Here is a 25,015-nt window from a genome sequence, read left to right on the forward strand (position 1 = left end):
ACTAAAACTATAATAAACCCATACGTACCCATAACCAAAATGCAACATGCAAAAACTAAAGGTCAAATGTCTAAAACAACAAAATAAATACAATAACATTTGGGATTGAAATTAAACGATGCGCTAAAATAAGAGGGATATGAAAAGAATTAATCCAGACGAATAAAGCAAGAAAACAAATATGTAAAATTACAACATCGAGACAAATAAAAATGATCAAGTTCGAAAATGGTCCTACAAGTGATTATTTTATAAAAATGCGCAGAAATTAAGGGGACCAAATTGTGATTTTATCTAAAACTCTAAGAACAAATAACAAAAGGGAAATATACAAAATCAAGATGAAATAAATAAAATCAGGATCAAAATATAAGAACAAATCAAATATTATAGGACTTAAAAGCAATTAACCCTAAATATATTATATAAAATCCTAATTATCACTTGCGTAATATTTTTTTACCCTAATCCTCCCTTTCGGCCGTCTCTCTCTACTCTTAAGCCTCCTTCTACCTCTCTTATTCTCCAAGAGCCTCAAAGCTCTACACAACGGATGACCATTATGGCTCTAACCAAACCCACAAGGCCAGCCACTGTATCATGGTGGCCACACTCTTCTTCGACTACTCCTAAGGTATTGTTTGATTCCTCTTTTAAACCTCCTCAACCTCTCTTCTTTTTCCTCTCTTTCCTTTCACTCATAATAGAGGCTCTAAAAGCCTCAGAATCTTCACCGGCCACTGTCTAGCACGACTTAAAGGCCCAAGTAACCAACTGAACTAAACCTAAAAGACCTTCCCCCTATTACTCTTTCTTTTCACTCTTGACGCCGAGAGAGAACACAATCTCCCTCTTTCATGGCCACCATACGACGGTGGTTGCTCTCCTCTCCAATAATTTCTAAGGTTTCGAACCACCAAAATTTCACTTCTTTCTCGGTTCTTGTGGGCATTGTAACATGCATCTCTTTTTTGGCTTGGTATTTTGATAAGATACGGACAAAATGATGCAACTAGCATAATTAATTACTAGACTTTCTAGAATACTTTTATTTTAGTTCTCTGAAATCTTCCATTTGTTCAAGCTTCATAGACTCTTCTAACAAAGGTAGTGCAAAAATATCGATCTAAAAATGGCATTCCTGAGTGCTCTTGTGAAGTTGACTATAACAAGTGTTCCTTAACTCCCTTAGTCCATCTTTACCAAAACTCCTTATTATATAAATTTGATTTAATTTGCTAGTGTTTGGCTAGTTGAAATCATATTTATTGTATATATATTATAATTGCCTTTATCGAGCTAGCTGAAGGGTTCATCTAATCAAAAAGTCTTCGACCTAAAAAATTACATTGGAGCAAACACCGAACTGCCAAGTATCCGATCAATGTAATGGTTTGAATATAATTTATTCATAAAGCCCATACTTTTGAGTTTCCTCTATAACCAATTGCTTTAGTGGAATAGCTCAGCTTTATTGTATATATATATATAATTACATTATGGGTATACAGATTCAATTTCTTAAACTTGTCAAGAAGAACCTGTTATAGTCTAGGTGTTGTTGAAAGTCAGAAAATCTCATCCTTAGAGCTCAATTTCCAAGAACCTGACCTAAACCAGATTCACCTACTCAACTATTCCATCTGCAAAGATCATAATCATCATTGAATGTCATCAACAAAAGTGTGATATAGTTAGTTTTGTAACATCATACACAAAAGATGCCCCATGTTGTTCGCTCCTACGCATACCTAAATACCAAGCCTCTTGTTCATTCCCTTATGATAGGAGAAGGTTATATTATATCGGTCTCTACAAGAAAAGAGGATGGTGTTTGAGTGCATCTTCTGGGGTAAGATCAAGGGTCCTTGTTTTACCAGTTTTCAATCATGACACTTTGTCAAAGAACTATAATTCCAATCATTTACAGAGTTTTTTAATTAAGTTGATATTAAAAAAATTTCAAGTTGCAAATTAAATTCAATGATCACCATATTTAAAGTAGCATATGTTCGTTTAAATATCCTTACAAAGACAACTGAGAAATGACAAAAACCAACTTCAAACAAGATGTTACAAATGGAATAAGGCTTCATGACGGATGAAATGACTTCTTTTTAATTAGGATGCCCCATTACTCATCTAATGTAGTAACACCTAACCCAAACAGATGCTACATTATGTGATTTGATGCCCCACTCGAGCTCGTCATCCACTGTTTCACCAATTCTTGTGTCAACGTCCCATTTTCCACAAGCATCTCTATCTCTTTTAACAACGACCTACAACTCTCCGTAGAATCCCCCAATACCCCAAGTGGAAATCACGGACATTATATTGATCATAGCTATGAGCAGAAGGGTCTGGTTGCACTTTCACTGACCTTAGTGTGAGGTATTGATCTTTAACCTAATCGGGATACAAATCCGAAATAGAAGTTTGAAACACTTTCAAAGTATTTTTTGATTTTGGGACTTTCTTTGGATGACTCGAGTAACCTGCTACCCCTTTTCTTTTACGGTTGTGGGAGCTCTGGGCGTGACATTCATTCACCTCATCAACTTTTCCCTTTTGATCGGTTGGGCTTTTGGAAGTGACTTTCAAGTTTCCTTTGTTGATTGCATCTTCAATCAACTCCTTAGCTGTCATAAGATCCTTGAAGTCATTCGTCAACTTTCCTAGAATTAAATCAAAGAAAGGAGCTGGAAGAGAATCATAAAACATATGTGATATTTCTTCTTTTAATAAAGGAGACTGAACTTGTGTTGCCACTCCTCTTCATCTTAGGGCATATTATTTAAAGCTCTCAATAGCTTTCATCCTTATCCTTTGAAGGTCATGACGTTTTGGGGCTAAGCCTTTAACATATTGATATTGCCCCAGAAAAGCATCAGCTAGGTTGACCCATGTCTTGATCTGCTCTTTGTTCAAACAGTTATACCATACTACAGCTGGCCCATCAAGACTATCATGGAAGAAATGAATCAACATATTATCATCATTTAGGTACCCTTCCATCTTTCTACAAAACATCTTTAGATGAATTAGGAAACAACTAGTGCCATCATATTTCTCAAAATTAGGCACCCTAAATTCATGTGGGATGACCAAATCAGGGACCAAACTGAGTTCTCAAGCTTCTAATTCCTTGTGAAAGGTATTAACAACCTTCATATCCCTAATGGCTTCATTCAACCACTTGAATTCGTCTTCAAATTGCTCATAAATGACGAGGCTCTTTCCTAGGTTTGAGTTAGATGCTCCAGGGTAAATTATCACTCTTGATGTAACAGTATGATGAGACTGGTATCTTTTATAATCCATTTCCTCTCTATCAACAACCTTAGTTGCTAGCGCCTGGATCATTTGATTTGATGCACCTTGCAGAGAACCCGATGCTTGATTCCTCACATCTTTTGGTAACCCGGACAATTGCTCTTGTAACTGATCTTGTGATTTCTCATTAGATTGCTCCATTGTTTCCATTTGTTTGTTCATGACGATAAGGAGTAGTATGAATGAATGATCTTGGTATTACTGTCACATAACCTTTTGTAAGTTATTTCAGTGTTTTCATAATTAATGCATGTAAAATGCTTAAATAAGTATATGTAAATGCAAAATGAAAATACAAAAGGTGTCATTCCATAGTGAACATCTTAAAACAACTTTCATTGAACACAAAGGTTTCTTTACATCAAACAAACTTTACATATAATGGACAACTTTCACTCCTAACTTTCTCTTTCAAAAACTAATTTAACTTCCACTCATGCTCGGGTGTTGAGTTGTCAATCTGCTTCAATTGTCTTGCAAAGCCAGCTAAATCAACCAATTTGTAGGCCACACTACTTGCTTGGGTCATAACTTCTTTCATGACGTTATCTTTTTCCTCTATCTCAAGTTTCGATTCTCGGAGCTGTAGACACTACTGTTGAATCTTCCTTGTAAGAAAGTCATTGTGGTTATAAAGCTTTTGTATAAGATCACTACAATCATCCACAATCTTCATCAACTCCTTGTTCTTGGCTTTAGTGGTTTCTAGCTCAGCGTTGTTCTCCCGCTTGTGGCATTGATATGAAATTTCCATATTGGCAATGGACATATTCAACATCTGATTTTCAACTTGATACCTTCCCAAATCATTGATAGCTTATCGCACCTTTTTTTTGCAATATGTAAATCATAACAAAACTTATCCGCTCGGCCTTCGTGCACCTTGCAATTCTTTCTCCATTGTTCAGCGTCATTCTTAAGTTTAGCAACCCATGTTATCCACTCCTCTGGGATATTTCCTATACCCATAAATTTAAGAGCTTGACTGATCCTTTGAAAATCATCCCACATGGCTTCCATCTCTCTACTCAGTTTATCATTTTCACTCCTTAAATGACAAATCTGAGCTTCATATTTTGGTAAAAAAACTTCTCTCTGGGTGTCCTCGCTGGTACCCTTACCTTTGGACACTTTTGGTTCAAACTCAACAGGATAATCCGTTACCAAACTAGGTTGTCCTTTCAATTCAAACTCAAATACTCCATGATCAAGAAGAAGTTGGACTAAACGTTTGAAGGTAAAACAATTCTCAATGGAATATCCTTGAATTCCAGCATGATATTCACAATGAACGTTTACGTCATACCAACTTGGATCTGGAGGTTACAAAGGTTTCACATAATGCGGGGCCACTTCTTGGGCTTCTAATAGTTCATCATACAACTCCTTATATGATATTGGGATGAAATCACAATGAGAACCACCTTTTAACTTGGGTTGAAATGGAGTTCCCATTTTTACTTTCCCTTATGTTGGGAATAAACTATCAAATACCAACGAGTTCTGATTACATGTCTTCTTTTCATCCTTTTGAACTTCTACAGTTTCCAGTATTTCCAAACAACTTGTTGATACGAACAATGATTGTGTATGGTTTATCATAATGGCTAGGATCAGCAGGTTCTAAAGTAGTCCCTTGCGTATTTGACACCTCGAGATTATTTTCATCAGTCTCTTTCTTTTGTTTTGTATAAGTCTCTCTTCCTTTGGCCAAAGCATCTATTCTATCCATCATCTTGGACATCTACTATTTTATTTCTCTTATCTCCTTTTGTCCTTCGTCGGCCATGCGACCTTTGGGCTCATAACTCTCCACAATTCTCGAAGTTTTCTCAGGATGCCATTTTCCATATGTTTTATAGTCTGCTTGATCAGAAAACCCCTTGTCCATCATGAAAACCTTCTACTATGATGACCACTCACAAATCAACAACTTTTGAACATGTCATGATCATGCAATACAATGCAGACAAAGAAAAAACAACAACATAGAAACAAGTTAATACAAATGAGATAACAAAATGACAAAAAGAAACAATAGCAAAATAAATAAATTAAACCTAAAAAGAATGCAAATGCACAAGGTGTTAATTCCAAAAGTGAACACTATAGAACAACCTTCATTTAGACAACAAGAATTTATTACACCATATAGTCAAAACACAATTGTGATTCTTCATTTCTTCATTTCCTTGAGTCATACTCTTCATTGAATCTAACATTGCACCCCAAAATTGTCGACGTATTTTATCACCTTTGATGACGTTGGATGTCCTTAAATTGAAACTTGAAATCTCCATTTTTTATTTCCAATGCGAAGTGGTTTTCATGTCTTTGTGAAGGGTCTTCTCGTCCTTGGTATGACTATATCTATATTCTGAGGAAACATCTTGGTCTTCGCTCCTTTAGAGGAAATCTTCAATCAGCTTCAAATTTCTTCATTCGTCGGATATCATTCTTCCTGGATCGTTTGAACATCCTTGAATCTCCTGATTTTTATTACACGGTTAACAATTTCTTCTCTTAATATGGCCAACCTTTTTATTAGTCAATCACTTGCGAATTAACAACTTTGAATGATATAAAGATGTAAATGCAATAAAATCACAATAAAATAGATAAAATACAAAAATGGGATAGTACACATAAGATAAACAACAAGATAGTAAGTATCATAATCATTAAATAAAACCTACTTTCACATGCTAGCTACCCAATCATGCTTTAGGAAATCCTACCCAACATGAAATCTACCCTCATGCTTTGTTATTCATAAAAACTCCTAACCATATTTTTTCTAGTTCACAGGCTCCGTACGGAAATATAAAACCTAACCGCATGCTTTTCTAATTTTCATACTTCTTGCAAAAATAAATGAATTTGAGGAAAAGGTTAGAATGAGTTTCCCATTTGTGACTTTTGAAGAAAAGCGGACAGAGATTCAATATAAGACAGACAAAGTTTGGTATCACTAACAGGGTCCTCGAATTGTCCTTTGCTGGTGCCCCCTTGGGCTTGCCAGACCATCGATCCTCACCCATTATAGGCTTAAAAACGAATCGAGTTCAATTCGAGAGGATGCATTTCCCCATGTCCATGTGAGGAAACTCAATGTTTCACTCATAAACATGAGGCATATGTACCCAAGAGGTTACTTGCTAAAGCCCATGCGGAGAAAAATAATTTTTCTCACGTAAGCCTAGCATTTGCCTCTACCTAACGGGACAGAGCACAGTTAGAATGCTATAAATATCGAAAGGTTATAGCGATAGTGGGGGAAACTCATAATCCTTTGCCTCGATCCAAGAAAAACAGCATACTAAAGTGAAGGTTAGAAAACTAAAACATGTAAATCACACGTTAGTACAACTATTTATTTGTTAATCAAATCACAAATTAAAATGCAAACTTAAACAAACAAGGGATCAAAAACCAAATTAGAACAAACTCATAACTTTCATTTGCAAAGACAATTAACTAATCGACTATCGGCTTGACTCTCTAAAAAAAATGTCCCCAATGGAGTCGCCAAGTTGTCGAAACGATTTTTCTTAAAGAGTGAGATTTTGAAAACCACGCCATTTTTAATTTACCTCTTAATTGATTGATTTTTAATTAAAAGTAAATGTGATTTAAAACTTCTTGTTTCGAGAATTTTGGGATTCCTTTTGAAAATAAAAACGTATGGTTCGAGGATTCGCCACCAATCTTTGATTAGAGTGTGATTGGGCACTCAAAAATGTTTGCCATTATAAATAAAACATAATTTTAATTAAAATGAAAAATTGTAGTATGCGTTACCAAAATCCAAGTTCGGGAGTCGGTTACACGTGGGGAAGGATTAGCACCCCCACCGTGCCCTAAATTGGTACCTAGTCGATTAATTAATGTCTTTGCAGTGAAATTTATGAATTCAAATTTAATTTGAGTTTTGATCCCATAAAACAACCAAAATATGAATTTTATCATGAAATATAATAATATTAAATTATTTCATATTGAGAAGAAATAAATCCTTCATAACTTGAGGTAATTAACTCTTACTTCAATCGAAATAAAGAAATATTAGAATTCCATTATAATATTCACATACACCAAAATAGATTAAATTAAAATTACCAAGCCTTATTAGAAAGATAAAGAATATTAAATTATTTAAAAATATCGAGACCATATCTTAAATAAGTTATAAGGACCTTTTCTAGAAAAATTTAAATAACTGAACATTTCTTTTTCTTTCATTCTCAAGTTTTAAAGCGACAAATCATTTTTAAGTGTCAGTGATGGGATATGCTTGTAATTTAAGATCGTCAAAAAAAACTTTCTAATGAGTTAAGAAAAGTCATTCAAACAATTTTAAATTAAAAGGGTATTACCCTTAATCCGATTATGCAATAGGTCGAATTGTGCACGTGAGCTTAACATATAAAAACTAATTAACTAATGTAATTATTTAAATATTAATAAGTACTTAAAAATATCCTATAAAGTAACACTAATAATCAAAAATTAAATAAATATATTTTAACTAATATTAACAAATTATATATATATATATATATATATATGCGTATTAAAAATAATAATACAAATATGACTAAAAAAATAGAAACACAAGATTTCAATGCGCAAATTTCAAAAACTGATCATACTTGCTAAAACAAGGGCTGAATAATAATAAATAGAAATTTACTTCCCTAACTACAAAAATAATAACAGTATAGGTAAAAAACAACTAATACGCCACTTTAAATACTAAAACTAAAATAAAACTATTATTAATAGAAAGTACTAAAACTATAATAAACCCATACGTACCCATAACCAAAATGCAACATGCAAAAACTAAAGGTCAAATGTCTAAAACAACAAAATAAATACAATAACATTTGAGACTGAAATTAAACTATGTGCTAAAATAAGAAAGATATGAAAAGAATTAATCTAGAGGAATAAAGCAAGAAAAGAAATATGTAAAATTACAACATCGAGATAAATAAAAATGATCAAATTCGAAAATGGTCCTACAGGTGATTATTTTATAAAAATGAGCTGAATTTAAGGGGACCGAATTGTGATTTTACCTAAAACTCTAAGAATAAATAAAAAAGGTAAATCTATAAAATAAGGATGAAATAATAAAATCAGGATCAAAATATAAGAACAAATCAAATATTTTAGGACTTAAAAGCAATTAACCCTAAACATATTATATAAAATCCTAATTATCACTTGCCTAATATTTTTTTTACCCTAATAATCCCTTTCGACCGTCTCTCTCTACTATTAAGCCTCCTTCTACCTCTCTCTTCTTCTCCGAGAGCCTCAAAGCTCTACACAACGGATGGCTATCATGGCTCCAACCAAAGCCACAAGGCCAGGCACCGCATCGTGGTGGCCACGCTCCTCTCCGACTGCCCCAAGGTATTGTTTGATTCCTCTTTTAAACCTCTTTAACCTCTCTTCTTTTACCTCTCATTCCTTTCACTCATAGTCGAGGCTCTAAAAGCCTCATAATCTTCACCGGCCACTGTCTAGCATGACCTAAAGGCCCAAGTAACCAACTGAACTGAACCTAAAAGACCTTCCTCCTATTACTCTTTCTTTTCACTCTTGACGCCGAGAGAGAACACAACCTCCCTCTTTTATGGCCACCATACGACGATGGTCGCTCTCATCTCCAATAACCCTCAACCTCAATCGAGCGAGCTCAAACAAAACCTTAACAAAAAATAAAGCCTCTATCTTTTCATCCCCAAACTAAACCTTAAAATAATAAAAAACAAATCTCACAAACACATTAAAGGTTACGACTTTGGCTAAATACCACCACGGCCGCAGCTCTAACCATCTATCTCGGTAACTCCATTGACCACTCTCTCCCACTCATTCTCACGCATGACCCCAACTTAATGACCAACGGCCCACACCCGGAGCTATGGTCAACTCTTCAACGAAAGTGTTGTGCTCCTCTAGTGTTCTCAATGACGAAATCTCTAACAATTTGGGATGAAACCGAAGAGACTTTGATTGATGGATCTCCACCCTCAAGTAAATCGAACTTAACCTTCTCTTTTTTATGTTATTTTACTCTTCGTGGTTTAATTTCATACTTGGTTGATTTAACAAACTAAACTTTGTCCCTAAATTCTAGCAATCGAATCCCAAATGTCTGAGATTGAAACATCGAGACTCTACCGTCGTACGCAACTAAGATAATTCTCTGATTTCTTTCTCCTTTGTATTTATTTGATATTTCGAAAGAAAAATAACAACCCCACACACATCACACAATGGAAATAAAAAAATGAAATTGAATAGCACAAGAAATTACCACTGACTTTTGTTAATTCACCAAAAATGAAGGGAGTGAAACCCTTTCTTTACACTTCTTGACTATTGAATATTGGAGCAAAATACATCTCTTTTTTCATTCATCCTTCCCTTTTTGTTGTCGATCCTCTCCTCTTTTATCACCGAATCCCCTTATCCTTGCATGTTAATTTCCTTGTGTTTGGTAGGATAATGACGGGTTCAGATGAAATCATCCCTTGATTTTTGGGGTTATTCATTTTTTTTCATAACATAGGACCTCCTAAGGTCAGGCTGAAGAACCCGACCCTATAAGGTAACCTCCGAAGGGGCTCAAAGAACCCTCCACTCTGTCCCCCCTCTTTTTTCCAAGATTCCCAGCCAGCGCGGTTCGAACCTAGGACATGAGACCAGCTTATAATCCCAAGAGCCCTTGCTTTGCCAACTGGACCACGCCTGCGGTGGTGGGGTTATGCATTTGGTTTTTACTTTGGTACATTTTTCAGTGGATGATTGATTCTTTATTGACTTTGGAGGATTTGTTGCAGGTTTCATGTGAGATACTGAAGATGGCATTTGAGATGGTCACGGGTCCGGTCTTTGCTGGACACGGGTCTAGATTCGGGTCGTGGGCTTGAACCGAGTTGTAGCTTGTAATGGATCTTGTAAATTGGGCCTCAGTTGGGTCACTTATTTGTAATCTAGTTTGGGCTTGTAAGATGTATTTTGGGTGTATGATGTAAAGGGACTCTAGTTACTTAATTTGGATTTTGGATTATATTTCAATTTATATCTCGATTTTAAAAAGGAAACATATACGGTTACAATCTAATTAAGCACCCAAAGCTTCCAAGTGCAAACTTCCATGATTCATCATTTCAATTAATTCCTCATCGAGCACAAACACCTTCAAATTAATTCTCGGTCATCTTCAAATGGATTTAAATTGTCCAGAAAAAATTAGGGTATTACAACTGGATCATCATTCTAGTCTCGAATGTTGTACGATCTTCGAGAAAGTCTCGATCTTCGAGAAAGTCTCGATCTTGTACTCTGAACTTCTTTTAGCTTTCGATGTATCTCTTTATGCGACTGATTGATTGAATATTTTTACCTCTTCTTGTAAAAATTTTCCCTCGAATATCCCCTTGCGGATCAACATTCATGCATTATGTTATTATGATGCAAATGCAATGAAAAAAGGTGAAAATAACACAAACAAAAGAAAATAAATAAGTTAGTACGAGCAAGATAATCAATAAAATTAAAAAGGTGATACTTAAAGATAAATATAACTACTACCCAATCATGATATCTACCCGAACATGCTTTCAATAGATAACAATCATACTCGGACATACTTTCTACCCACAATGATTTATTTTCAAGAAATTGATCCTAACCACATGGTATCTAGTTCACATGCTATTATTCAACAAAATTTAAAGCAAAAAGAAAAAGTTCAAAAACGTTCTTCGTTTGTGTACACTTATTTTTGGGTACCTACTGACGGACAGAGGTTCAGTATGTCTATACCTAGGGTGACCGTTCTACGGTTCACTATATGCATGGGTTCAACTCTATGAAGAAAGGGTGCTCAAATTGTCCTTGATGTCGGTGCCCCCTTGGCTACCAAACCCTCGATCTTCACCCATTACAGGTTTCAAACGGAATGAGTTCAATTCAAGGGGATTCACTTCCTTATACAAATACGAGGAATAAATCCATATGAAGGTATAAGGTATGTATCCCATGGGTTATTTGCTAAAAATCATACGAAGAATAAATTATTACGAGAGTAAAGCATTCACCCCGACTTATTTGGATCAAAGCTCGTGTCTAAAGCTCATGTTATGCAAATGCACGTGATGTGCGTGAGGAGGAACGTACAAAACTTAGACTCTAAAGAAGAAAAAAAACTCTCAAGAGAGACTTGAACACTGCTGAAAACAAAGATTTAAAAAATTAGTATCACAATAAAAAATGAATAAATTAAAAAAACCTCAATAAATAGATCATAAGTTAACTATAGACTTGAACTTATAATTTCCACCACTACGGCAATGTGTAAGCGACTTACAGCCTGACTCTCTAAAAAAAATACTCAGTGGAGTCGCCAAGCTGTCATAAACATTTTTTTAATGAAACAAATAAATATTATTTAAAAAACAATTATGATTTTTTATTTGAAAAATGGTGATTTATTAATTGATTTGGATTAAATTGGATAGGAGTCACCATCTACCTTTGGGTAAGGTAGGTCGAATACCCAAAAACTTCTTTTAAAAACAATTTTAAGAAAAATCATTTTTTAAACAAGAAACTGGTATGCGATTACAAAGATTCGATGTAACGGTCCGGGATTCTGTTACTTGCAGGGAAGGATAAGAACCCCCACAACGCCCACAATTGGTATTATGTCATTTACACTTCATCGTAGTAGTGGAAATGATGAATCAAATTGATATTTAAAGTAAGATCCATTTATTGAAATTTAGTTAATTTACTTCGAATTAATTATTTAAAGAAAATCCTCTTACTCGATAAGAAATCTTGAAATTTTCAATCTTCCGTCGGGAAAGCTATTTCAACTATTTCTCATTGTAAAAGAATATTACATCTTCGAATAACACACTTATCGAATATAAACTAAAATTGAAATTTACGTAAAATAACGTAAATTGTCATTTAAATAAAAATCATAATTTGAAATACAAACAATTAATTAGCACTAAAATAACTTTAACTCATTTCAAGCTCTCATTTTGTTCGAAAGTTGTATCGAATGGCAACACTTCGATTAAGTGATACTTTCCACGTTCGTTCTATAAATGCAGTTCTTGAAAATATTTGAGTGATAACAAATAGATTAAAATTAATAGCAAAAATAAATACATATTTCAATATATAAAAGAACTATAATAAAGATACATACATTCATACATACATGAAATTATAACGATCGATAAAACAAAGTTACAGATTTGTATTAAAATACACATTTACAAATAATGATAAACTAAAAATACTAATGAATGTATCTAATCATACCTAGTAAATAAGGATTAAATCACAAGAACAACAACATTAGAGGTAAAATAATAATAATATAACAAATCATGACTAATATACGAATATCACTTAATACAGTACCAAAACAGAAATAAAACCCAAAACAGTATGCAGGACCAAAATAAAAAGATATAAAGTATCAGGCCACCAACAATATTTTAAACAAAAACACAATAATAATAAATAAAAAGGACTGTAACGAACTATATAATATATGCATTGCTTAAATATAAATATACTAAAATATTGTGACCAAACTCAAATAAAACCATATAAGATTAAAAAACAAACCATGACGAAATTATAACATAAATTAAATTAAGAGCTCAAATTAAAAGACTGTTAAAGTTACATTAAGGATCATAACAAAAGGTTACGGGATACAGATGACTTATCTGGTAAATAACCCACACACGAAAATGCTTCTAGGGTCCTCCATGAAACGACGTCGTTTCACATGCCATATATATGGCCAAGCCCAGGCCAAAATCACGCCATGTCCTCATTTGCTTCTCTTCATCGTTTTGGAAGTGAGAGAGAGTGTGAGAGAATCAACCCAGAGCTCCCACCGCAACTCTCATGTTCCCAGAATCCGGTGAGCTACCACCGTGTCGACCGCCACTGATCGGCTTCAGCTGTCGCTCGACGACGCTGGAGGAGAGAGAATAACATATGATTCAGAGGACCTTTTCGCCCTGGTTACGGATCTAAGCCTCGTTTGGCCTGAAATGGCTCAAACGCCATAGATCTACAAAGAGAAACTTTGATGTTTTCGGCTCCAGCGACCCTTGGTATTCTCACTTTGAAGCCGAGGTAAGGGCTTCGATCCTTTTTCTTTGTTGTTCTTTTTCCTTTTATCACTTGGTTTGAATGATTTTTCTTACTCTCTTTTTGTTTTTCTTTCGAATTTGGTTGGGTTTTTCTTCCCTTTTTTTCATTAGTTAATCTCCCATTTTCTTTATGAAAAACTCTTTTTTTTATTTGTCTCTGCCTCTGTTGATGGTCTGATAAATTGATAGCCTTTGACTTGCTGAGATTTTCCTGGGTATTTGCCTTGGATATCAACATATTTCTTTTCAATTTTTTATTTGGTTTTTCTTTGATTGTTGATGGATTGATTGACTTGATGTAGACTGAAGCATCGCGCGTCAGCAACAGCGAACGACGATGAAGTAGCTACCTAGGGTTATGATGAAACCCTAGGAAGAATCGGGTCGGGTTGGGTCGGTTCGAGCTTCAATCGGTCGGCTGAATTGAGGGGTTAGTTGGGTCTGAAGCGGGTAGGCCTTGTTCAACTGCTGGGCTTGCTGAATTGTTGTATTTGGGCTCCGGGTTGGCTGGGTCTTAGGAGTTATCTTTGCGGGCTTAGGGTTTGTATTGGGTTGATTCGGGTCCTTTGTACTGGGCTCTGGTCCTGCAAAATGTGATTTTGTATAATAATAATAATAATAATAATAATAATAATAATAATAATAATAATAATAATAATAATAATAATAATAATAATAATAATAATAATAATAATAATAATAATAATAATAATAATAATATTTGTAGTCCCAGACAAAAACGAGTGTCTACAAGTGTATCTATATCATTATGAGGGTTCAAAGTAGGGAATATCAACATGATAACAAATAAACGCCATCTTGATCAATTGTGGCGATGTCAAATCAAACTCTGGGGAAAAAATAAACGAAAACAACAGTCATACAACTGAAAACTATGCAGAGACAAACGTGCCACAAAGACAGAGATAAACGTATCACAAAGAGAAAATTATTCTTATTAAAAAACTTAAAAAGAAAAAAGATAAAAGGAAACCGAAAATTTGCAACCAACATCAAAATTGGTACCTCCACCGCCGACGATTAAAGAAAATCAAAGAAAAAGAAGTTGATTTGATATACAGAAAATGGCACAAAGTATAATGAAAATGACACAAACTCGTATACGAAATAATTTAAATTTAAATCAAAGTTATCAAAATCTAAAATAACCCAATATTTTTTTTGAATATAGAATAAAATAAATTGAAATGACTTAAATCAGAGCAATCCAAAAAAGTTATTTTCAAGGACCAAATTAGATTTGGTGTCAGCCGAATGTGATTTTGGCAAGTGGGTACATAACTTAATCGAACCCATGGGCCGTCATCCGAAAAGACAGAGTCCAGAGGTGTAACTAAAGCCTACACCATACGGTATCTGTCTACTTCAATGGTGGGATCCGACATTACTTGTTTACTTTGCTTCAAGGTCGAAACATTACTGCAAGAATACGTCGATGATCGCCCAATTAGGACACTACTCCGAGAGAATCATCTAGTATATCTTTATTCTTTTTCTTTCTAATAGTTCAACATGATTATAAAATAGTGTTTGTTAAAAAATTTCTTAACCCAACAACACAGCAGTTGAATTTTTTGAGAAAATAACATTTCTTAACGGAGTACCATCTGCTGAGTTCAAGATAATCATCTTTTTATTCTCGATAATTTAGGCAAAGGTACATGCAGCCAGGATGGACACATTGTTAATGGAGTACACCTATGCACATCAGATTCGTGTAAAAATCTAATATTAGGTCGATTGAGGAATATGTGGATGACATCTGTGCAGGTTTCGTCAATCATTTTAATGGTGGGTTCAGATTTTTCATGTTTGAAAAAATAAAGGCAAAGTGCATTCCAGTTCGCACCATGTACTGCTTATGATTGCCGCCGCAGTTGGATTACACAATTTGGAGAATAATATATTCAATCCAGTTATGATTTTAACCACTACATATTATCATTCAGGTATGAGGTTTCTTTCAAAAAACTAATGTAACATCCTCAATACCAGGTTAGTGACTAAATTGTAAAGTCACATAATTTGGTGGATAAAATAAAATGAATGAATAGTATAAAGATTTACATATAAATTATTGTATAGGATGGAATTGAAAGGAATAAGGAATGGAAGGACAATAGAGTAATTGCAAGGAAAAATAATTAAAGAAAGGATAAATATATATATATAAGGATACACGTGGGTGGAAGGGGAGAAAACACTCAAGGCTTCCAGAGTTCTCTTCTTCTTCTTTCTTCCTTGTGCGTGTGAACCAAAGCAAAGGTAAGATTTCTGATTATTGAGTTTCTTGTTAAATTTAAGATTGGTTTTCGATTATTAGATGATAACTAAGCTTAAGGAAAGCTTAAGTTATCTTAACATCAAAGGATGATGGAGTTAGGAGAGATTTAAGATTTGAAGTTCTTAAATGAAATATTGGAATAGAGTTCATAACTAGAATTGAAAGTTAAATTTGACTTGTCATCAATCTAGTTAAGATATACGAATTGTTAAAAGTGGAATTCAAACATGTTGAATTATTGATGTAATTCTTGAATTACATATGAAGGATAGGATTTGGAGGTTTAAGATGAAATAAATGAGTATAAATTGGTTTAAGGATGTGTACTAGAGTTAAGAATGAAAAAGGGGATTAAACATGAAGGATTTAATCCAAAATGAATGAATTTTCGGGTTTAAAATGAGGATTCTGGGCAGAGTGCATCGATGCATATTCATAGTACATCGATGCATCAAGGTTAAAACCCATAAATTGTTTGAAGGTGTATCGATGCACAGGTAGTGCATCGATGCACTCTTTTAAAATAAAAAGATTGAATGCAATTAGTGCATCGATGCATAAGGCATGCATCGATGCATTCCATTAATAATAAAACATCGAATGCATTTTATGTACCGATGCACAAGTAGTGCATCGATGCATACCTTCATTAAAAGAGGAAATTAGCATTTATCTTAATCTAAAGAGTGAACCATTAGAGTATATTAGCTATAATACTGATATAGATCCATGTGTGATTATGTAGATACTAAAAGTAAGCTTATTCCTGGAATGATCAAAGGATTAGAATCGAATCAAAGCAATGATAAGGTGAGTGCATACTATATGTATAATATAATGGAATAAGACTTGTGATAAGTCTAATCCCTATATTTATTTTCATAGTACAATAGTTGTGAACATGCATACATGATAATTATTGTAATACATGCATAAGGCATATATATGTTCATGTGATTGGATAAATGATGTAAATATATGAATAGATTCAAATACACATATGATATGATATGTGATATGAGAACATGACATGAAGTAAGTGACATGAGCTACATGATCACAAGAGAAATGACATGAGCACATGAACATATGAAATATCAGAATAATGCCCATAGTATACGATATGAGAGCTATAGGTGTAATTGGCATGCCAAGAGTCGAGGGTATTATAGTCCTTCGGGACTTAGTCCTTCAGGATGTAGTGGTTATACGGGACATATATGACAGTCCTTCGGGACGAATACTGAACTAAGGTTCGGTGCCCCATGAGGGAATTGATACGAGCTGTGGTGACAGTATTAGTGCACAACCTCAATGTACTCACATGCCTCTATTCTCGATAATATACATGGGCAATTGAAATACAAAGTAAAGTGAAAGTGGTACAAGAAGATATGTTTTGTACATACATGATATGATTATATATGTTATTGTGTAATAGATACATGCATATTGAAATGTCATGAAGGAAATGGTAAGAATGCATATTCATGAAGATATTGTTGCATATTCATTTATTGCCTCACTAAGTCTATGACTTAGCGTGTAAGTGATTTACATGTAGGTACCAAGAAATAAGAAGATTCAGAATAGAAGTGGCACAGACATCAACATTACTAAGAAATCAGATCAGATGTAATTGAAAAATTAGGTATTTTGTTTTGTATAGAGTGTTGGTATGTAATAAGTGGTTAATTACGAATGCTCTGATCGATTTTGTATTAAGTGGTCTCTTTTATGTAAATTAAAGTATTTTGTTTTAATGAAAGTTTTAAATTCCCATGATTTTTCTTTAAGAATCAAAGTTTGAAAGTCAATGTGACATCTCGGACTTGTATTCGGGTCGAATATGAGTTAGGGGTGTTACATTTAATGGTATCAGAGCTACGGTTTAGTCGATTCTCGGCATAAACCGGAGTCTAGAGTGTCTGATAATGTATACATACCAACAAAATAGTGGAAACTTCTGATCTGATGGAATAATAAGTATGTTGTTTTGCTAATAGAACTATATGGTTGTATTTTTATAGATGTCCGGACGAGGTAGTTCTAGGAATGAAGTGGGAGATGATAGACCCGCTGAAAGCAGTAATTCACATGCCTTGGCCAGGCAGAGTGAAGAACATACATCCTCTGGAATGCCTGTAAATGATCAAGATATATATTTTTTAGAATGTTAGACGCGATATTGACGCGTTTCCAACCTCCTGTTACTTCAACTCCAAAAATGAATGTTGCGAAAGAGTTGAAGGGATTAGGAGCTCCAGAGTTTAGAGGGGAAGCCGATGAAGGTCCTGTTACTGCGGACCTTTGGCTAAATGACGTGAAGGTCATGCTTACAGGACTTCATTGTTCCAATGCTGAGAAGCTGGATGGAGTAATTTCCTTGTTGAGAGGACAAGCAAGGATCTGGTGGACCAATGTTACATTGAGGATGTCTAACGCCCAAGTAACTTGGTCATTGTTTTTAGAAGAATTCAAGCATAAATACATCGGAGATCAATTTGTTTGTCAAATGAAGCAAGAGTTCATGAATCTGAAGTAATAAAATCAGACTGTATATGAGTACGAGTGTGAATTCAATAAGTTGAGCTGCTTTGCTGCCAAGCTAGTTCCTACGGAGAAGGATACTTGTGAGTGGTTTGTAGAGGGGTTACGTCATCTGTTGAAGGAAATGTTAATTGTATTAAATTTATCCTTGTTTCAAGAGGTAGTCAATCGTGCCAAGGCTCTGGAAAGAGCTCAGAACGAGAGGTTTGAAAATTTGAGAGCTCAGACAGTCAAAAGAACGGGTGCTTCTTCGAGTTACGTACCATCAAAAAGGGACAAAGATGCTGTTTTTCGACCCCAAGTTAGATCAGAGTCAGTGGCATCCTCCGCTAGAGGATCAAATCAGATGAGAGGTAGACAAACTCAGTCAGTGGGATCTGGAGCTGGGAGATCTAATCAGAGTCAAGCCAAACAATGCCCACATTGTGGAAAGAATCATTCAGGGATATACCGGATGATTTATGGAGTCTCCTTTAGATGTGGGGACGCTGGGCATTTTGTTCGGGATTGTTCAATGTTAACCAGTGAATCTACACAGCCAGAGAAATCTACTTCTGTAGGCCAGAGAGGAAGAGGTAGAGGCAGAGGAAGAAGCCAATCGGAATCCTCTGCTCAACCGGAGATACACTCCATTGCTCGAGTGTATAACCTCAAGACTAATGAGGATTGTGATGACTTAGATATTATAACAAATACCTTTCTATTGTTTGAAAAGGTGTTATTGTATTGATTGATACGGGGTCTACATATTCATACATTACTAGTATGTTAGTGAAAGAATTGAACATTCCGTTAGAAACTACTAGCAATGAGGTGATAGTGACGAACCCATTAGGGCACAGTGCTTGGGTAAATATGGTGAGTCGTGGATGTCCCATACGAATTCAAAGAATTGAATTCCCTGCTAATCTGATGGAATTACCTTTCGACGAATTTGAAGTGATACTGGGAATGGATTGGTTATATCGTTATTACGCTAATGTCGATTGTAGATTGAAAAGAGTAACGCTGAGAAGTCCATAAGGGGTAGATGTGGTGGTATTTAGTGAAGGATGGAATCCATTGGCAAATGTAATTTCAGTGATGTCGGCGAAGAAGTTATTGCTACAAGGATGTCAAGGGTTCATTGCTAATATGCTGGATGTTAGAACCAAGGAGAAAGGGATTGAAGGAATTCCTATAGTCAGAGAATTTCCCAATGTATTTCCTGCAGAGTTGCCAGGTTTACCTTCGGACAAAGAGGTAGAATTTCAGATTGAGATAATACCGGGAACAACTCCTATTGCAATGTCACCATACAGGATGGCTCCAAAAGAGTTGCAAGAATTAAAGATTCAATTATAGGAGTTACTAGACAAAGGGTTTATTAGATCAAGTGTATCACCTTGGGGAGCTCCAGTTCTATTTGTTAAAAAGAAAGATGGATCAATGCATCTTTGTAACGATTACAGACAGCTCAAGAAAGTGACCATCAAGAACAAGTATCCACTTCCCCGAATTGACGATTTATTTGATCAATTAAAGGAAGCTTCAGTGTTCTCAAAAGTTGATATACATTCGGGTTATCATCAATTAATGATTCAAGCGAAAGACATTTCAAAAATGGCGTTTAGAACAAGATATGGTCACTATGAGTTTATCGTGATGCCGTTTGGAGTTACGAATGTACCAACTGCTTTTATGGATCTAATGAATATGATATTCTGACCTTATTTAGATCAGTTTGTTGTGGTGTTTATTGATGATATTTTAATATATTCAAAGTCGGAAGAAGAGCATAGTTCACACTTACAGATTGTTTTACAGATTTTACGAGACAAGAAGCTTTATGCTAAATTTTCTAAATGTGAATTTTGGTTGAATGAAGTGACATTCCTTGGACATGTAATTTCTGCAGAAGGAGTTCGAGTGGATCCCCAAAAGATTAAAGCTATTCTGGAGTGGGAAGTTCCAAAGAATGTATCAGAAGTTAGAAGTTTTCTGGGGTTAGTTGGTTATTATGGAAGGTTCGTTAAAAACTTTTCGATCATAGCATTACCCTTAACTAAACTGTTGAAAAAGAAGTAAAATTTGTTTGGACTCAAGAATGTTAAGAGAGTTTTGAAAAGTTAAATAAGATTCTTACAGAAACTCCAGTGTTAGTTTAACCTGTGTCTGGCAAGAACTTTATAGTGTATAGTGATGCGTCTCATAGTGGTTTGGGATGCGTATTAATGCAAGAAGGCAAGGTAGTGGCCTATGCTTCGAGACAACTAAAACTGCACGAGAAGAATTATCCAACACTCGACCTAGAGATGGCGGCAGTAGTGTTTGCTTTAAAGATCTGGCGTCACTACTTGTATGGTGAAAAGTGCTACTTGCATACGGATCACAAGAGCTTAAAATACTTGATGACTCGGAAAGAGTTGAATTTAAGACAACGAAGATGGGTGAAATTTCTCAAGGATTATGATGTTGTGATTGATTTCCATCCCGGAAAGGCAAATGTGGTAGCTGGTGCCTTGAGTAGAAAGACATTTGCAGCTTTGCGTGCTCTTGATGCTATATTATCGTTAAGAGAAGATGGTGCAATCTGTGCAGAACTGACTGTCAAGCCAGCATGGCTAGATCGAATTAAAGAATTGCAAGCTAAAGATGGAAAGTGTTTAAAGAAGATACAACAGATAAGGAATGGAGAGGGTACGGATTGTGAGATTAAGTCTGATGAGAATTTGTATTATCAAGAAAGATTGGTAATTCCAGATGATGATGAATTAAAGAATGATTTGTTAACGGAAGCTCATTGTAGTCCATTGACAATATATCCGGGAGGGAACAAAATGTATATGGATCTCAAGAGTCGATATTGGTGGTCGGGAATGAAGAAAGACATTACGGAATTTGTATCAAAGTGTTTGACTTGTCAACAAGTCAAAGCTGAGCATCAGGTTCCGTCAGGATTGTTACAACCAATTTCAATTCCTCAATGGAAAAGGGAAAACATAACGATGGATTTTGTGACGGGGTTGCCTTTAACTCCGAATAAAAAGGATTCAGTCTGGGTGATCGTAGATAGATTGACTAAGTCAGCCCATTTTATTCCGGTACGAACTGATTTCTCCATGGATAAGTATGCTGAGATGTATATTAGAGAGATTATACATTTGCATGGTGTACCTATTTCCATAGTTTCTGATCGAGATCCTAGATTCACATCACGGTTTTGGAAGTCATTAAATGGAGCATTGGGAACTCGGTTGAACTTCAGTACAACGTTTTATCCTCAAACCGATGGTCAATCCAAGCGAACTATTCAAATTCTGGAGGATATGCTAAGAGCTTGTGTCATTGAATTCAAAGGATCTTGGGAAAGGTATTTGCCACTTGCTGAATTTGCGTACAACGATAGTTATCAGTCAAGCATCAAAATGGCTCCCTATGAAGCTCTATACGGAAAAAGATATCGTACGTCCTTGAACGGTATGAACTTAAGGATAGAGAAGTTGTTGGTCCTGAGCTGATTCAGAATAGGGAAGAAAAAGTTCAAGTAATTCAGAATACGGAAGAAAAAGAGATTGAATTTCAAGTCGGAGATAAAGTGTTATTGAAAGTGTCTCCATGGAAGAAAGTATTGAGGTTTGGATGGAAAGGAAAGTTGAGTCCTCGATTCATTGGAGCTTACGAGATTACTAAGAGAGTAGGACCAATAGCATATCAGCTAATTTTACAACATGAAATGGAAAAGATACACAATGTCTTTCATGTCTCAATGCTTAGGAAATATCGATCTGATCCATCCCATATTGTGACTCTGAAGAAATTGAAGTTCGACCAGATTTAACTTATGAGGAAGAACCTGTTCAAATATTAGCTCACGAAGTCAAGTAACTAAGGAACAAGACTATTCCATTGGTTAAAGTCTTGTGGAGGAATCACAAAGTAGAGGAAGCAACATGGGAACGTGAAGAGGACATGAGGATTAAGTACACTTACCTCTTTGCATAATGAAAATTCGAGGACGAATTTTCTTAAGGGGGAGAGTTGTAACATCCTCAATACCGAGTTAGTGACTAAATTGTAAAGTCTCAGAATTTGGTGGTTAAAATAAAATGAATGAATAGTATAAAGATTTACATGTAAATTATTGTATAGGATGAAATTGAAAGGAATAAGGAATGGAAGGACAATAGAGTAATTGCAAGGAAAAATAATTAAAGAAAGGATAAGTATATATATATAAGGATACACGTGGGTGGAAGGGGATAAAACACCCAAGGCTTCCAGAGTTCTCTTCTTCTTCTTTCTTCCTTGTGCGTGTGAACTAAAGCAAATGTAAGATTTTTGATTATGAGTTTCTTGTTAAATTTAAGATTGGTTTTCGATTATTAGATGATAACTAAGCTTAAGGAAAGCTTAAGTTATCTTAACATCAAAGGATGATGGAGTTAGGAGAGATTTAATATTTGAAGTTCTTAAATGAAATATTGGAATAGAGTTCATAACTAGAATTGAAAGTTAAATTTGACTTGTCATCAATCTAGTTAAGATATAAGAAGTGTTAAAAGTGGAATTCAAACATGTTGAATTATTGATGTAATTCTTGAATTACATATGAAGGATAGGATTTGGAGGTTTAAGATGAAATAAATGAGTATAAATTGGTTTAAGGATGTGTACTAGAGTTAAGAATGAAAAAGGGGATTAAACATGAAGGATTTAATCCAAAATGAATGAATTTTTGGGTTCAAAAAGAGGATTATGGACAGAGTGCATCGATGCATATTCATAGTACATTGATGCATCAAGGTTAAAACCCATAAATTGTTTGAAAGTGTATTGATGCACAGGTAGTGCATAGATGCACTCTTTTAAAATAAAAAGATCGAATGCAATTAGTGCATCGATGCATAAGGCATGCATCGATGCATTCCATTAATAATAAAACATCGAATGCATTTTATGTACCGATGCACAAGTAGTGCATCTATGCATACCTTCATTAAAAGAGGAAATTAGCATTTATCTTAATCTAAAGAGTGAACCATTAGAGTATATTAGCTATAATACTGATATAGATCCATGTGTGATTATGTAGATACTAAAAGTAAGCTTATTCCGGAACGATCAAAGGATTAGAATCGAATCAAAGCAAAGCTAAGGTGAGTGCATACTATATGTATAGTATAATGGAATAAGACTTGTGATAAGTCTAATCCCTATATTGATTTTCATAGTACAATAGTTGTGAACATGCATACATGATAATTATTGTAATACATGCATAAGGCATATATATATGTTCATGTGATTGGATAAATGATGTAAATATATGAATAGATTCAAATACACATGTGATATGATATGTGATATGAGAACATGACATGAAGTAAGTGACATGAGCTACATGATCACAAGAGAAATGACATGAGCACATGAACATATGAAATATCAGAATAATGCCCATAGTATACGATATGAGAGCTATAGGTGTAATTGGCATGCCAAGAGTCGAGGGTATAATAGTCCTTCGGGATGTAGTGGTCCTACGGGACATATATGACAGTCCTTCGGGACGAATACTAAACTAAGGTTAGGTGCCCCATGAGGGAATTGACACGAGCTGTGGTGACAATGCACAACCTCAATGTACTCACATACCTTTATTCTCAATAATATACATGGGCAATTGAAATACAAAGTAAAGTGAAAGTGGTACAAGAAGGTAAGTTTTGTACATGCATGATATGATTATATATGTTATTGTGTAATAGATACATGCATAGTGAAATGTCATGAAGGAAATGGTAAGAATGCATATTCATGAAGATATTGTTGCATATTCATTTATTGCCTCACTAAGTCTATGTCTTAGCGTGTAAGTGATTTACACGTAGATACCAAGAAATAAGGAGATTCAGAATAGAAGTGGCACGGACAACAACATTACTAAGAATAAGAAATCTGATCAGAAGTAATTGACAAAGTAGGTATTTTGTTGTGTATAGAGTGTTGGTATGTAATAAGTGGTTAATATCGATTTTGTATTAAGTGGTCTCTTTTATGTAAATTAAAGTATTTTGTTTTAATGAAAGTTTTAAATTCCCGGGATTTTTCTTTAAGAATCAAAGTTTGAAAAGTCAATGTGACATCTCGGACTTGTATTCGGGTCAAATATGAGTTAGGGGTGTTACAACTAACCCCTTATTTTAGGTATAAAATATTTCTCCCTGGACGCAGTATCCTTCTGGTTTGGTGATAGATTCTCTTTTTCCAACAAACACCCATGTGACCTGTGCTTATTTTAAACCAGAAAAAATACAGACGAGATTATGATAAAGTTTCCCCCGTTTTATACCGGTTTGTAACGTGCTTTTAAGCTCTCTTTGTACCTTAAATTTACATGGAGATTTAATTCCTACGTACAATGTCGGTCCAAGCTTATGTCTGTTATACATTGGAATCTTTGTTTTGTTTACATCTCATTATCTGACATATCTTTCTCTGCCACTTATTTCTGCACGTTGAGTACGGGTGATTATTGAGCTAGTCGATCGTGAGTTAAGCAGTGCTTGACTTGTGCTCATTAAAAATTTTTGTTGTTCGATTCAACTCGTTGCTAATTAAAATTTTG

This window comes from Hibiscus syriacus, unplaced genomic scaffold (assembly GCF_006381635.1).
Source record: "Hibiscus syriacus cultivar Baekdansim isolate YM2019G1 unplaced genomic scaffold, ASM638163v2 tig00110239_pilon, whole genome shotgun sequence".
In the NCBI taxonomy this organism is placed as follows: Eukaryota; Viridiplantae; Streptophyta; class Magnoliopsida; order Malvales; family Malvaceae; genus Hibiscus; species Hibiscus syriacus.